This window comes from Xenopus tropicalis, chromosome 4, assembly GCF_000004195.4.
Source record: "Xenopus tropicalis strain Nigerian chromosome 4, UCB_Xtro_10.0, whole genome shotgun sequence".
Classification (NCBI taxonomy): domain Eukaryota; kingdom Metazoa; phylum Chordata; class Amphibia; order Anura; family Pipidae; genus Xenopus; species Xenopus tropicalis.
In genome coordinates, this window is record NC_030680.2 from 6,258,217 (window position 1) to 6,274,503 (window position 16,287).

The 16,287-nt window shown below is 47.8% G+C and overlaps 1 protein-coding gene across 6 annotated transcripts in view; it reads left to right on the top strand.

Annotated features, from left to right (window-relative positions):
- The first annotated feature begins 7,210 nt into the window (after positions 1–7,210).
- Positions 7,211–16,287, top strand: part of mical2 (microtubule associated monooxygenase, calponin and LIM domain containing 2) — a 111,010-nt gene continuing 101,933 nt past the window's right edge. For 3 of the 6 annotated variants that reach the window (XR_004222192.1, XM_031900402.1, XM_031900401.1), the window contains exon 1: positions 7,211–7,340. The gene's annotated coding sequence lies outside the window, so the exon portion shown is untranslated. The remainder of the gene's footprint in view (positions 7,341–16,287) is intronic. The other 3 variants (XM_031900403.1, XM_031900405.1, XM_031900404.1) reach the window with 2 other exon arrangements.

Here is a 16,287-nt window from a genome sequence, read left to right on the forward strand (position 1 = left end):
TTTTATGGTATCTCTCTGTACAGGCTATGGGCAAACTTAGGGGGCTGTTCCTGCTGAATTGTGCTTAGTACAGGGGAATCCCTATGTGCCATAGTTTTATGGTATCTCTCTGTACAGGCTATGGGCAAACTTAGGGGGCTGTTCCTGCTGAATTGTGCTTAGTACAGGGGAATCCCTATGTGCCATAGTTTTATGGTATCTCTCTGTACAGGCTATGGGCAAACTTAGGGGGCTGTTCCTGCTGAATTGTGCTTAGTACAGGGGAATCCCTATGTGCCATAGTTTTATGGTATCTCTCTGTACAGGCTATGGGCAAACTTAGGGGGCTGTTCCTGCTGAATTGTGCTTAGTACAGGGGAATCCCTATGTGCCATAGTTTTATGGTATCTCTCTGTACAGGCTATGGGCAAACTTAGGGGGCTGTTCCTGCTGAATTGCGCTTTGTACAGGGGAATCCCTATGTGCCATAGTTTTATGGGATCTCTCTGTACAGGCTATGGGCAACCTTAGGGGGCTGTTCCTGCTGAATTGTGCTTAGTACAGGGGAATCCCTATGTGCCATAGTTTTATGGGATCTCTCTGTACAGGCTATGAGCAAACTTAGGGGGCTGTTCCTGCTGAATTGTGCTTAGTACAGGGGAATCCCTATGTGCCATAGTTTTATGGTATCTCTCTGTACAGGCTATGTTGTTGATATGACTGGGTTGGGGGGATTCCAGAAACCCCAAATCTTTATAATAAAGGTCAGAACCCAACAAGTCCCATCTTACTCCGGGGGACACTGGGCACCCCTGCCAACACTTTGGTACAATCCCCATTTATTGAGTAATAAAGGTTACTATGGCAACACTGATATATTTTTATAGATCCATTTATGGAGATTTCCAAGAAAATTATTTCATAAATGAGCGAGTGATTTACACCCCGGGGCAGGGGGAGGGGGAGGGGCAGGGGCAGGGGCCGGGGCAGGGGCAGGGGCAGGGGCAGGGGCAGATGTCGTTGCCATAGAAGGACATGGGGCCCAAAGCCATCGAGCAGTTACGGCCTCACATGACCATCTATGGGCCGGGGCTGCACCGCGGGATTAAAGGTCAACTTGTGTTTTTTATTGTCCTTTCTGTAGGCAGAATCATTATATCATTATACAGTTATTCCTTCTTGCATCATTCAACCAAACTTCTATATTAGGGAATCAACTTGCAGTTTCAGCCTTGCCCAGGTCTCCATTGTTCTCAGGAAACTCAGCTAATTATCTATTATTGTGCTTAGTACAGGGGAATCCCTATGTGCCATAGTTTTATGGTATATCTCTGTACAGGTTATGGGCAAACTTAGGGGGCTGTTCCTGCTGAATTGTGCTTAGTACAGGGGAATCCCTATGTGCCATAGTTTTATGGTATATCTCTGTACAGGCTATGGGCAAACTTAGGGGGCTGTTCCTGCTGAATTGTGCTTAGTACAGGGGAATCCCTATGTGCCATAGTTTTATGGTATATCTCTGTACAGGCTATGGGCAAACTTAGGGGGCTGTTCCTGCTGAATTGTGCTTAGTACAGGGGAATCCCTATGTGCCATAGTTTTATGGTATATCTCTGTACAGGCTATGGGCAAACTTAGGGGGCTGTTCCTGCTGAATTGTGCTTAGTACAGGGGAATCCCTATGTGCCATAGTTTTATGGTATATCTCTGTACAGGCTATGGGCAAACTTAGGGGGCTGTTCCTGCTGAATTGTGCTTAGTACAGGGGAATCCCTATGTGCCATAGTTTTATGGTATCTCTCTGTACAGGCTATGAGCAAACTTAGGGGGCTGTTCCTGCTGAATTGTGCTTAGTACAGGGGAATCCCTATGTGCCATAGTTTTATGGTATCTCTCTGTACAGGCTATGGGCAAACTTAGGGGGCTGTTCCTGCTGAATTGTGCTTAGTACAGGGGAATCCCTATGTGCCATAGTTTTATGGTATCTCTCTGTACAGGCTATGGGCAAACTTAGGGGGCTGTTCCTGCTGAATTGTGCTTAGTACAGGGGAATCCCTATGTGCCATAGTTTTATGGTATCTCTCTGTACAGACTATGAGCAAACTTAGGGGGCTGTTCCTGCTGAATTGTGCTTAGTACAGGGGAATCCCTATGTGCCATAGTTTTATGGTATCTCTCTGTACAGGCTATGGGCAAACTTAGGGGGCTGTTCCTGCTGAATTGTGCTTAGTACAGGGGAATCCCTATATGCCATAGTTTTATGGTATCTCTCTGTACAGGCTATGAGCAAACTTAGGGGGCTGTTCCTGCTGAATTGTGCTTAGTACAGGGGAATCCCTATGTGCCATAGTTTTATGGTATCTCTCTGTACAGGCTATGGGCAAACTTAGGGGACTGTTCCTGCTGAATTGTGCTTAGTACAGGGGAATCCCTATGTGCCATAGTTTTATGGTATCTCTCTGTACAGGCTATGAGCAAACTTAGGGGGCTGTTCCTGCTGAATTGTGCTGTTGGTTGAATGATGCAAGAAGGAATAACTGTATAATGATATAATGATTCTGCCTACAGAAAGGACAATAAAAAACACAAGTTGACCTTTAATCCCACGGTGCAGCCCCGGCCCATAGATGGTCATGTGAGGCCGTAACTGCTCGATGGCTTTGGGCCCCATGTCCTTCTATGGCAACGACATCTGCCCCTGCCCCTGCCCCGGCCCCTGCCCCTGCCCCTCCCCCTGCCCCTGCCCCGGCCCCTGCCCCGGCCCCGGGGTGTAAATCACTCGCTCATTTATGAATTCAGTTTCTTGGAAATCTCCATAAATGGATCTATAGAAATATATCAGTGTTGCCATAGTAACCTTTATTACTCAATAAATGGGGATTGTACCAAAATGTTGGCAGGGGTGCCCAGTGTCCCCCGGAGTAAGTTGGGACTTGGTGGGTTCTGACCTTTATTATAAAGATTTGGGGTTTCTGGGACCCCCCCAACCCCGGGTATTTTCCTGGGGCCCCACTGGCCCAGTCTGACCCTGTGGCCAATTTGACACCAATAAGCAGCAGGTATCCAGCCGAGGACCGTACCAATCTGACTGTGGAGGGGGAATCGCTGGAAGCAATTTTCATGCTTATATTAGTAGTGTTTGGGCTTCGCTCGGGATTGTGGGAGTCTAATTGTTTTGCCAGAAATATCTCTTTTCCCTAAATCTAATCAGAATTATATGGAACACATGTTCCGCCTTACTCTAATGAATTTATCCAACCCAAATATCTGCGCCGGCCTTAATTTCTCTACATCTAATTACTCTGGCTGGAAGCACAAATAAACTGTGCCCGTGTGTGTTCTGCTATTGAGCCGCTCATGTTTCATTCTGGATCCGTTCCCCCATCCCTAATATTAAAGGGGACATAACAAGGTTACAGATATATAGAAACGTTGGGGTAACAGTCACCCCGCTATAGTTCCAGGGGTACCCAGGGCACAAATAAGCACTCACCCCAAATCCCCCCTAACTGGCCTTCAGGCTGGGCCCCCTTAGCCCATAACAAGGTTACAGATATATAGAAACATTGGGGTAACAGTCACCCCGCTATAGTTCCAGGGGTACCCAGGGCACAAATAAGCACTCACCCCAAATCCCCCCCTAACTGGCCTTCAGGCTGGGCCCCCTTAGCCCATAACAAGGTTACAGATATATAGAAACATTGGGGTAACAGTCACCCCACTATAGTTCCAGGGGTACCCAGGGCACAAATAAGCACTCACCCCAAATCCCCCCCTAACTGGCCTTCAGGCTGGGCCCCCTTAGCCCATAACAAGGTTACAGATATATAGAAACATTGGGGTAACAGTCACCCTGCTATAGTTCCAGGGGTACCCAGGGCACAAATAAGCACTCACCCCAAATCCCCCCTAACTGGCCTTCAGGCTGGGCCCCCTTAGCCCATAACAAGGTTACAGATATATAGAAACATTGGGGTAACAGTCACCCCGCTATAGTTCCAGGGGTACCCAGGGCACAAATAAGCACTCACCCCAAATCCCCCCCTAACTGGCCTTCAGGCTGGGCCCCCTTAGCCCATAACAAGGTTACAGATATATAGAAACATTGGGGTAACACTCACCCCACTGGCACACAGACAAATCAAATAATTAGATGCAAGGGAAACAACCAATCAGAATGATCTCCCTTTCACTGCATGTGATTGGCTGAAGGACACAGTGAAGTTCAGCTGAGCCAATGAGGGGGGGACTGGCTGGGAGAGATCTCTGGGTTTTGCCTTTGGGGCAAGGAATGCGGTGACACTGTTATAACTTGCTCTATAAATATCACTCAAAGGGAAAGTTTGTGTGTTTAAAGTGAGAAAATACAAGATTTGTGTAACAATAACACAGACTTACAGCTCTTTGTTGTCTCTGTAACATTCTCTCAACTCAATGATGAGACAAAGTTGCGCTACAAGTATTTTATTTACTAACACTCACGTTTGATTTTCCTGTGGGAATTTGAGTTAAAACGGCGTTTTGTCCTATTTATGAAAAGTAACATTTTGTTTTAATGATTTTATGGGCTAAGGGGGCCCAGCCTGAAGGCCAGTTAGGGGGGGATTTGGGGTGAGTGCTTATTTGTGCCCTGGGTACCCCTGGAACTATAGCGGGGTGACTGTTACCCCAATGTTTCTATATATCTGTAACCTTGTTATGGGCTAAGGGGGCCCAGCCTGAAGGCCAGTTAGGGGGGGATTTGGGGTGAGTGCTTATTTGTGCCCTGGGTACCCCTGGAACTATAGCGGGGTGACTGTTACCCCAATGTTTCTATATATCTGTAACCTTGTTATGGGCTAAGGGGGCCCAGCCTGAAGGCCAGTTAGGGGGGGATTTGGGGTGAGTGCTTATTTGTGCCCTGGGTACCCCTGGAACTATAGCGGGGTGACTGTTACCCCAATGTTTCTATATATCTGTAACCTTGTTATGGGCTAAGGGGGCCCAGCCTGAAGGCCAGTTAGGGGGGGATTTGGGGTGAGTGCTTATTTGTGCCCTGGGTACCCCTGGAACTATAGCGGGGTGACTGTTACCCCAATGTTTCTATATATCTGTAACCTTGTTATGGGCTAAGGGGGCCCAGCCTGAAGGCCAGTTAGGGGGGGATTTGGGGTGAGTGCTTATTTGTGCCCTGGGTACCCCTGGAACTATAGCGGGGTGACTGTTACCCCAATGTTTCTATATATCTGTCCAGACCTGCATCATGCTGTTCAGAGGTCCCACCCTGCTCGGACCCATCCAGGCAATAAGAACACACGGACTCAGTAATAATCAGGTCCAACCTTAATCAGTAGAGCAACAAAGTTGCAGTGAAACTGGACCCATTCAGCTTGGGGACCTGAGGTTCTGGGGCAGAGAGGGAGGACAAGCACCTGCCCGGGCCGTACCAATAAGCAGCCCCAGGGGGAGGCAGTTTATTTCCAACTTGCTTTGTGCTCCATTGAAACATCTGGTCCCAAGCTTTGTAGCCTGTTGTTAAAATAAATGTTCCCTTCGGTTATTTACGTAACTCTGGCACCTGGTATTATTCTGTTCTGCGCCCCGGCCCAACGCCCCAGCCCAACCCAGACCCGCCGGCCGGTGCCAAGATGTGCTCTTTCCGTGTGAAGCATCGAGTCTTCATTGGAAATGGAATGTTTCACACGTTTTTCCCAGTCCCCCCATCAGCCATTTATGAGACAGTAGTGGCGCCCCCTAGGGACGAATTGGGCAGGAAGGCTAAGTATTAAGTGCACTATTTCTGTGCAGAAGAGCTTACAATCTAAATGGTACCCACCAGGGGTTTAGTTATTGACTATAAAAGAAGAGCTTACAATCTAAATGGTATGCACCAGGGATATAGTTATTGGCCATAACAGAAGAGCTTACAATCTAAATGGTACGCACCAGGGATATAGTTATTGGCCATAACAGAAGAGCTTACAATCTAAATGGTATGCACCAGGGATATAGTTATTGGCCATAACAGAAGAGCTTACAATCTAAATAGTACGCATCAGGGATATATTATCAGCTGTAACAGAAGAGCTAACAATCTAAGTGGTACACACCAGGGATATAGTTATCAGCTATAACAGAAGAGCTTACAATCTAAATGGCACACTATAGTTACCGGCTATGATAGAAGAGCTTACAATCTAAATGGTACACACCAGGGATATAGTTATCACTATAACAGAAGAGCTTACAATCTAAATGGCACACACTATAGTTACCGGCTATGATAGAAGAGCTTACAATCTAAATGGTACACACCAGGGATATAGTTATCAGCTATAACAGAAGAGCTTACAATCTAAATGGCACACACTATAGTTACCGGCTATGATAGAAGAGCTTACAATCTAAATGGTACACACCAGGGATATAGTTATCAGCTATAACAGAAGAGCTTACAATCTAAATGGCACACACTATAGTTACCGGCTATGATAGAAGAGCTTACACTCTAAATGATACCCACCAGGGATATAGTTATTGGCTATAACAGAAGAGCTTACAATCTAAATGGTACACACTAGCGATATAGTCATTGGCTATAACAAAAGAGCTTACAATCTAAATGGTACACACTAGCGATATAGTCATTGGCTATAACAGAAGAGCTTACAATCTAAATGGCATGCACCAAGGATATACAGTAGTTACCAGCTATAACAGAAGAGCTTACAATCTAAATGGTACACACTAGCGATATAGTCATTGGCTATAACGGAAGAGCTTACAATCTAAATGGCATGCACCAAGGATATACAGTAGTTACCAGCTATAACAGAAGAGCTTACAATCTAAATGGTATGCACCAAGGATATACAGTAGTTACCAGCTATAACAGAAGAGCTTACAATCTAAATGGTATCTAAACAGATAAACAAGGAGCAACACAGACAGCAAATATAGGAGGAATGTCGGGAAGGTGTAAGCTTTTGGGGCAGCGCACCTGTACTGTGTGTGTGTGGGGGGGGGGTGTTGTTTGTGCTGAGGCTTTTGATTCCATAAATCCTTACAGTATCCCTTCCCCGCCTACATTTCCCACCACCCCCTGCGGGCCATTATGTCACTCGCAAAAAGGTGTCACACAAGCAGCCCAAGGACAACTGGCTGTGACAGTCTTAGGGGGGCGGGGCCCTCACCTCCTGCCAATCAGCCGGATCCCCGCCCCCTCCCCCCCCCCGACACTCCCAGCTGTTCCACTCCCAGCAGAGCGCACAGCGCAATGTGATCCCCGGCTGTCAGACTGGGACTCTCAGTGCTACTGGGAGCAGCGCTATGGGGGGCAGCTGCTAAGTGCCCCGGGGGCCCCTGGGAAGAAGCCTGCCATGGTAAGTACTGTGCCAGCCTGGGTGCCCACTGTGTGCCCTGCTGTAACAGGAGCCTGGGTACCTGCTGTCCCTGCGTATTTATAGCCCAGATCGGGTTCCACAGGTGCCCAATGAATAATGTAGCACTTTGTGCCCCTATGGGTGGGGGTGGCATTAGGCGGCTCCTACTGCCAGGAACGTACTAGCCCCAATGGGTGCCCCTATAGATGCCAGCAATGTGCCCACACCGGTCTCTTCCTCTTCCCTATGGGTCTTGCTGAGTCGGTAATGAGTAATTACCACTTCCCCTGAGCCCAGGGACCGAAATAGACCCTCTGCGGAAGGGAGGGGGGCGGGCACTGCTAGGTGCCCCCCCCCCCCGGGGGTATTTAAATGGGGTGCATTCAGGGACCCTGGTTTTGTTAAGTTTGGGCTGCAGCTTGCAACTGGCTGAACTACAACTCCCATGTGTTGGCGCTTTATAAATAAATGTTAGTAATATTAATGAAAGGGCTGCCAGAGGATGCTGGGAGTTGTAGTTGTAAGTGCAGCTTTGGAGAATTAATGAACCCTGTTAATGACCCCCCACTGTTTCCTGTTTAATCTGGGCAAAGGGCGCATTTTAACCACCCGTGGCCCTTTACTGTACACACCTCAGTGAGCCAAGCCCTATATATCTATATATCGTCGCTCACTATTATTATTATTATTATTCTGTATTCAGCTTCCCCTGGGTCCCCGCAGGCTGTTAAAGGGCCAGATACGTGGGAAAATGCGGGAGTTGTAATCATCTGTTTATTGGGGGCTAATGCTCTGCAGAACATGAGGATGTTATATAAATGCAGATGTTATGGCTCCTCAGCGCCGGGCTATAAAGGCTTCATTTCTCTATTATGTAAAGCCGCGCGTCTGCCAGACTTGTTACAGCGTCTTGTATTAAAGGGGAAAAACACTTGCTATAAATTATTGTTTTCTATTTATTGTGTGCCCAGAACATTCCTTCTCTGTATATTTGTATTTATACATATGGGTAGGGGGTGCCATAGTGTTTCCCTTAGTCAGTACAGTATGGGGGGTACAGCTTATTGTGTGCCCAGAACATTCCTTCTCTGTATATTTGTATTTATACATATGGGTAGGAGGTGCCATAGTGTTTCCCTTAGACAGTACAGTATGGGGGTACAGCTTATTGTGTGCCTAGAACATTCCTTCTCTGTATATTTGTATTTATACATATGGGTAGGGGGTGCCATAGTGTTTCCCTTAGACAGTACAGTATGGGGGTACAGCTTATTGTGTGCCCAGAACATTCCTTCTCTGTATATTTGTATTTATACATATGGGTAGGGGGTGCCATAGTGATTCCCTTAGACAGTACAGTATGGGGGTACAGCTTATTGTGTGCCCAGAACATGCCTTCTCTGTATATTTGTATTTATACATATGGGTAGGGGGTGCCATAGTGTTTCCCTTAGACAGTACAGTATGGGGGTACAGCTTATTGTGTGCCCAGAACATTCCTTCTCTGTATATTTGTATTTATACATATGGGTAGGGGGTGCCATAGTGTTTCCCTTAGACAGTACAGTATGGGGGTACAGCTTATTGTGTGCCCAGAACATTCCTTCTCTGTATATTTGTATTTATACATATGGGTAGGAGGTGCCATAGTGTTTCCCTCAGACAGTACAGTATGGGGGTACAGTTTATTGTGTGCCCAGAACATTCCTTCTCTGTATATTTGTATTTATACATATGGGTAGGAGGTGCCATAGTGTTTCCCTTAGACAGTACAGTATGGGGGTAGAGCTTATTGTGTGCCCAGAACATTCCCTCTCTGTATATTTGTATTTATACATATGGGTAGGGGGTGCCATAGTGTTTCCCTTAGACAGTACAGTATGGGGGTACAGCTTATTGTGTGCCCAGAACATTCCTTCTCTGTATATTTGTATTTATACATATGGGTAGGAGGTGCCATAGTGTTTCCCTTAGACAGTACAGTATGGGGGTAGAGCTTATTGTGTGCCCAGAACATTCCCTCTCTGTATATTTGTATTTATACATATGGGTAGGGGGTGCCATAGTGTTTCCCTTAGACAGTACAGTATGGGGGTACAGCTTATTGTGTGCCCAGAACATTCCTTCTCTGTATATTTGTATTTATACATATGGGTAGGAGGTGCCATAGTGTTTCCCTTAGACAGTACAGTATGGGGGTACAGCTTATTGTGTGCCCAGAACATTCCTTCTCTGTATATTTGTATTTATACATATGGGTAGGAGGTGCCATAGTGTTTCCCTTAGACAGTACAGTATGGGGGTACAGCTTATTGTGTGCCCAGAACATTCCCTCTCTGTATATTTGTATTTATACATATGGGTAGGAGGTGCCATAGTGTTTCCCCCAGACAGTACAGAATGTCCATAAGTCAGTGAGTGGGTTTATGACTCTGTTCTCCCTTGTGATTCAACACTTAATCATTATCTGCTGTTTCTCGCCCCTTACCTAATTCTCCCCTATCACTCATGATATATTTATGTTGTGTAGATCGGCCTTGTGGCTACGAGCCAGCGAGTCAGGGAAAGTCAGAGAGACGGGGGAGATTACAGCCCATTTTCAGGGACTGAGATAATCATTGGTTTAAGAACTGGGACCCCCTTAATGTCCAGTACATGGAATGATGCAATAACAAAACCGCATCTTCATTGGTCGATTTTCCCCTCTGCCAGTGATGTCATTCGCCTATTGGAACATGCACAGTTGGAGTTCAGGGCTATTACTTGCCCCATAGGGCTGATCTACATGGCAGTCTGTACAGCAGCCCAGAGCCTTAGTAAGGACAGAATACAGATGAAGACACACAGAGCTACTAGTAGCAGCTACTTGTCGCGGCTACTAAAACAGACAATGCTGATCATTTACTGATAATTAGCTCTACGTGTGTTTAGCAGAGGCAATTCTCAGTATTGTCTATAGCAGGGGATTTTCTGGCGTTTAGAAGCTGCTACTAAGTAGCTCTGTGTGTCTTTACCCCTAAGCAGCAGAGATCGTTATTGTGTTGTTCCCTCCAAACTGAGCATCGGACCCTCACACCTCTTCCTTGTGGCTCCCAATCCGGCACAGGGAGAACAGAGAAAAGTGATTGCATGACCTCTGATTGGGTCACGGAGATGATTTTACCAGGCCTGGTATTCAGAATAGGCCCTGGCATTTTCAGGACACAGGGACCCTAACAGCCCCCCCAGCCCAATAAACAGTGACTGTCTGTGGCCCCTTACAGCCCCCCTGGCATTCCCAGTACCCAGAGGCACAAACAGCCCCCCCCCAGCCCAATAAACAGTGACTGTCTGTGGCCCCTTACAGCCCCCCTGGCATTCCCAGTACCCAGAGGCACAAACAGACCCCCAGCCCAATAAACAGTGACTGTCTGTGGCCCCTTACAGCCCCCCTGGCATTCCCAGTACACAGAGGCACAAACAGACCCCCAGCCCAATAAACAGTGACTGTCTGTGGCCCCTTACAGCCCCCCTGGCATTCCCAGTACCCAGAGGCACAAACAGCCCCCCCAGCCCAATAAATAGTGACTGTCTGTGGCACCTTACAGCCCCCCTGGCATTCCCAGTACCCAGAGGCACAAACAGCCCCCCAGCCCAATAAATAGTGACTGTCTGTGGCACCTTACAGCCCCCCTGGCATTCCCAGTACCCAGAGGCACAAACAGCCCCCCCAGCCCAATAAATAGTGACTGTCTGTGGCACCTTACAGCCCCCCTGGCATTCCCAGTACCCAGAGGCACAAACAGCCCCCCCCAGCCCAATAAATAGTGACTGTCTGTGGCACCTTACAGCCCCCCTGGCATTCCCAGTACCCAGAGGCACAAACAGCCCCCCAGCCCAATAAATAGTGACTGTCTGTGGCACCTTACAGCCCCCCTGGCATTCCCAGTACCCATAGGCCCAAACAGCCCCCCCCAGCCCAATAAATAGTGACTGTCTGTGGCACCTTACAGCCCCCCCGACATTCCCAGTACCCAGAGGCACAAACAGCCCCCCCAGCCCAATAAATAGTGACTGTCTGTGGCACCTTACAGCCCCCCCTGGCATTCCCAGTACCCAGAGGCACAAACAGCCCCCCCAGCCCAATAAATAGTGACTGTCTGTGGCACCTTACAGCCCCCCTGGCATTCCCAGTACCCAGAGGCACAAACAGCCCCCCCCCAGCCCAATAAATAGTGACTGTCTGTGGCACCTTACAGCCCCCCTGGCATTCCCAGTACCCAGAGGCACAAACAGCCCCCCTTCCCAGCCCACAAGGGGCAAATTAATTGTATATAGGCCCTAAGGGCAATGGCGCACAGGGAGCGGCAACTTCAACAAATTTCCCCCCAAGCCCCCACGCCCCTGGGTGCCAGGGGCACAAGTTTCAACCCTTAAGGTGGCCATACACGGGCTGATTCTAGCTGCCGATATGGGTCTCTTAGACCAACTCGGCAGCTAATCGGCCTGTGTATGGGCACTACCGACGGGCCTGGTTTAAAAATCTAGTCGGATTGGGTACCACATCGGCTCGTTGGTAAGGCCCCCAGACTGGCTTTGCCTGTACCCGTTTTGCCCCAGGGCCAAACTATCGAATTGGGATTCTCCCGATACCGCCAACACCAAGTGAGCAGATCTTAAGGTGTATGGGGACCTTTAGTGTTTGAGCACTTGTGCCTGTTCCATTAGTATATGAGGCTGAGAGGGTCTTACAGAGCCCCCCCCCATGCTCCTATCATGGGGCGAGTGTTGCATTAGGGCATCGCTAAGACTTCTCTTTGGAAAAATCACGGACACAAAACAAACATTAAGAGCCAAGGAGGCGGCGATGGAAAGTTCTACAGGATCACGGTTCTGCATTGGGTTTATAGGTGGAAACAATATGCCGGGGGGGGGGGGGGGGGTGCAGGACCCCAATGTGTATTTTGCTCCAATGCTGGGAGGTTCCCTGGTGCAACATGATGCCCAGGTCAGAGGCCAATAGGGTTTATTTTCCCTTTAATCAGTTTGGCTCATTCTCACCGTTTTCTCCGGGAACCAAATATTTATTTTATTTGCTTCATGCAAATTCCCTTCGGCCTCGGCAGGTTCTTATTTACCAAGAAGCAGGTGTGACCCAGAGCATGCTGGGAGTGAGCCATACGTACTAATTGGTCCCTATCCCACGGGGGGCAGTTGTGCCCGGTTTAACCCATGCAGGTCACTATGTGCCCCACCACAGTGTTGCCAATAGGCCCATGGGCAGTACTGGGGGGCATTGCATTCGGCTGCCCCCCTGAGGGACCCAAAGCTGCAGGGAGTTATATACTAATTGGTCCCTATCCCACGGGGGGCAGTTGTGCCCGGTTTAACCCATGCAGGTCACTATGTGCCCCACCACAGTGTTGCCAATAGGCCCATGGGCAGTACTGGGGGGCATTGCATTCGGCTGCCACCCTGAGGGACCCAAAGCTGCAGGGAGTTATATACTAATTGGTCCCTATCCCACGGGGGGCAGTTGTGCCTGGTTTACCCTATGCAGGTGACTATGTGCCCCAGTGCGGTGTTGCTGCCCATAGGCCCAGCAGCGGGCAGTACTGGGGGGCATTGCATTCGTCTGCCCCCCTGAGGGACCCCAAGCTGCAGGGAGTTATATACTAAGGTATCACAAGGCCTTCGGGCGCCAGAAGTGAAAGGAAACGCAGCGATAACTCCCGGCCGCCCTGTAAATACCAGGTTGGCAGCTGAGGAACAAGGAAGGAACTTTAGACCTTGCACCTTAACAGCAAACAGGGAGTTTGATTAAATCATCTCTCCGGGGCCAAACTGCCAACTCTGCACTTCTGTTTGCTCTCTGAGTGTAAACACCGATATTATTTACTAACGGGTTGCTAACCTACAACTCCCAGAACCCCCCTTGGCCATAGGCCGATGGGCACATTGTTACCGCAGCCGAACACAATGCAGCCTTCCACGGTCAGCACTTTCTGCCTTTCCATTCACTGCTTTGCCTGACTGCTGAAACAATGTAGCAGCCTGGCTGCAATGGCACATCCCATAAGCTTCGCTTTATTTATCCTTCCCATTTGACTTCAGATTGCGAAATCTGCCCACATTGGATGAGGTGGGGCATACGGAAACGGCGGCTGCCAACTATAAACAGCGGCCTGGAGAGGAGTCAAGCGGGTACAGGTTGCTACTGAGCGACATATAAGGGCACATTTAATAGAGCACTGGCCTTTTAAATCCTCGTGGGGGGGTGTTGTTTGGTCAGGGTTCAAGCTGTGCTTTTTTAAAGGGACGTTACACAAGTTAACTATAAGTCTAAGGCCCAGTTACTTCTCGTTGTGCCCCCAGATGGACTACAACTCCCAGAATCCTTAGGGCAAAAGCACGCTGGGTGTTGTGGTCCATCAACTCACGACTGCCCATAGGGATCTAGAGCAATGACCTGACTTCATAAGTTCTCATGTATGGCTGATAGAAGGTTAAAGGGGAAGTAAACACAAATATAACGATAAGTCAAAGGCCCAGTTACTTCTCTTTGTGCCCCCAGATGAACTACAACTCCCAGAATCCTTAGGGCAAAAGCACGTTGGGTGTTCAACTCATGACTGCCCATAGGGATCTAGAGCAATGACCTGACTTCATAAGTTCTCATGTATGGCTGATAGAAGGTTAAAGGGGAAGTAAACACAAATATAACGATAAGTCAAAGGCCCAGTTACTTCTCTTTGTGCCCCCAGATGAACTACAACTCCCAGAATCCTTAGGGCAAAAGCACGTTGGGTGTTCAACTCATGACTGCCCATAGGGATCTAGAGCAATGACCTGACTTCATAAGTTCTCATGTATGGCTGATAGGTGGTTAAAGGGGAAGTAAACACAAATATAACGATAAGTCTAAGGCCCAGTTACTTCTCTTTGTGCCCCCAGATGGACTACAACTCCCAGAATCCTTAGGGCAAAAGCACGCTGGGTGTCATCGTCCATCAACTCACGGCTGCCCATAGGGGTCTAGAGCAATGACCTGACTTCATAAGTTCCCATGTATGGCTGATAGGTGGTTAAAGGGGAAGTAAACACAAATATAACATTTTTCCATTAATATGTATAATCTATGATTAGATTTTTAATTTCTTTAATCTGTAGTTGTATTTGCTATTGCAGCTGGTAGGTGTCTGTCTATTGGCTATTTCCCTGCACTGCTGGTTCTGACTACCTGTACCATTAAAAGAATGAAGCAGTTGCCGGCTAATTTAGTTATAGCAACAGCAACTTGTGGTTTAGGCCTATAAAATGCTGTCATTACCCTCTCAGTCATATTTTTCTCTTGTTCCCACACTCCACCCTCCCCAATCACAGCCCGGTCACTCCCGCCTACGGGGCCAATTTAGGGCCACACCCACCCTCGGACCTGGAGAAGCAGAGATCAACATACAAAACTCCCAGGGGGGGGGCCCATGTTGGCCCTAGTACCCCTCTTTACCCCTGGGATTGGTGCTATTCTGAGACAATTTGCAATTGGTCTTTGTTTTTTTTTTATTGTTTGCCGTTTTTTGAGCAGCAGCTCTCCAGTTTGGAATTTCAGCAGTTATCTTGTTGCTAGGGTTGAGTTTAACCTAGCAACCAGGCAGTGGTTTGAAAGAGAGACTGGAATATGAACAGGAGAGAAGGCAAATAGAAAGATAAGGAATAAAAAGTAACAATAACAATAAAACTGGAGCCTCACAGAGCAATAGGTTTTGGCTGCCGGGGTCAGTGACCCCCATTTGAAAGCTGGAAAGAGTGTTTCCCTTAGGCAAATACTTCAAAAACTATAAAAAATGAAGACCAATTGAAAAGTTGCTATCCTTTTAAGAGGCTTGGCAGCTACAGCAGGAGAATGAATACCTTCGGCAAAAATGGCCACTGTAATTGGGCTAAATGTAGCTGTTATTATTATTTATGGCATGTCTGTACAGGCGGCGTCCTGCCACTCAGTGCCTGGTTGCTACGGGCGGTTACCGTACCAGCCAGGGAAATGTACGGAGGCATCTCTCTCTCTCAGACTGGCAGCATAGAAATCTGTACCGTTTGCGGCATGCACCTGTGCTTAATACTAAGCGGCCCCTTCCCTGGCACTTACAGAGTTAACCCATGTAGATGCCACTTGCTGGGGAAATGCCCCCGAGGGGGCAGGGGCAGAACGAAGAAGCACAGTAGTAGCCAGACAATTGATCTGGATCAGCTCATAATTGGGGGCTGACCAATAAGATAATGCCTCCTGTTGGAATATATTGTATAAACCCATGAAAGCTGACTCCTAATTGGCTGATGAGAGTTAGTGGGCAGTTTAGTGGCACTACTTACTCTTTTCCCTAAACACTGCATGTTTGGGTGGGGGGGGGGGGTCAGGAAAAGGTAGATGTGAGGCAGTGTGTATAGTAAGGCACTACAATAGTAGGGCAGTGTGTATAGTAAGGCAGTGTGTATAGTAAGGCACTACAATAGTAAGGCAATGTGTGTATAGTAAGGCACTACAATAGTAAGGCAGTGTGTATAGTAAGGCAGTGTGTATAGTAAGGCGGTGTGTATAGTAAGGCGGTGTGTATAGTAAGGCAGTGTGTATAGTAAGGCAGTGTGTATAGTAAGGCGGTGTGTAGAGTAAGGCAGTTTGTATAGTAAGGCAGTGTGTATAGTAAGGCACTACAATAGTAGGGCAGTGTGTATAGTAAGGCAGTGTGTATAGTAAGGCACTACAATAGTAGGGCAGTGTGTATAGTAAGGCAGTGTGTATAGTAAGGCAGTGTGTATAGTAAGGCAGTGTGTATAGTAAGGCAGTGTGTATAGTAAGGCACTACAATAGTAGGGCAGTGTGTATAGTAAGGCAGTGTGTATAGTAAGGCAGTGTGTATAGTAAGGCAGTGTGTATAGTAAGGCACTACAATAGTAGGGCAGTGTGTATAGT